Source organism: Montipora capricornis, chromosome 4 (genome assembly GCF_036669925.1).
Source record: "Montipora capricornis isolate CH-2021 chromosome 4, ASM3666992v2, whole genome shotgun sequence".
Lineage (NCBI taxonomy): Eukaryota > Metazoa > Cnidaria > Anthozoa > Scleractinia > Acroporidae > Montipora > Montipora capricornis.
The window spans coordinates 31456749-31457109 of NC_090886.1; positions in this window are offsets into that span (position 1 = coordinate 31456749).

Genomic DNA, 361 nt, shown 5'->3' on the forward strand with positions numbered 1-361 from the left:
AATAATCACCTGTGTATTTATACTAAAACAATTATTCGCCCCAGGCTCGGTGATTATCGGTGAATATTCACCGATAATCACTTCGCCTTCGGCGAATAACTGTTAATTATTGTTATTATTATTATTGTAAAAACAATAAAAGAAATATTTCTAAAGCCCACCTTATTTACAATAACGAATACTTATTAATAAAAATAAAATCTGGAGCCTTGTTAATAAATATATTTTTCTCCTTTAGGATGTTAGGATGAAAATTCCATCAACTACTTGTAGTTATCAGAGGATCATAGGTAAGAATCTTACTAAAGGAATTCTGATTTCTTTTTTCTTGGTTTGCATGTAACATGCTGAAAAATATATC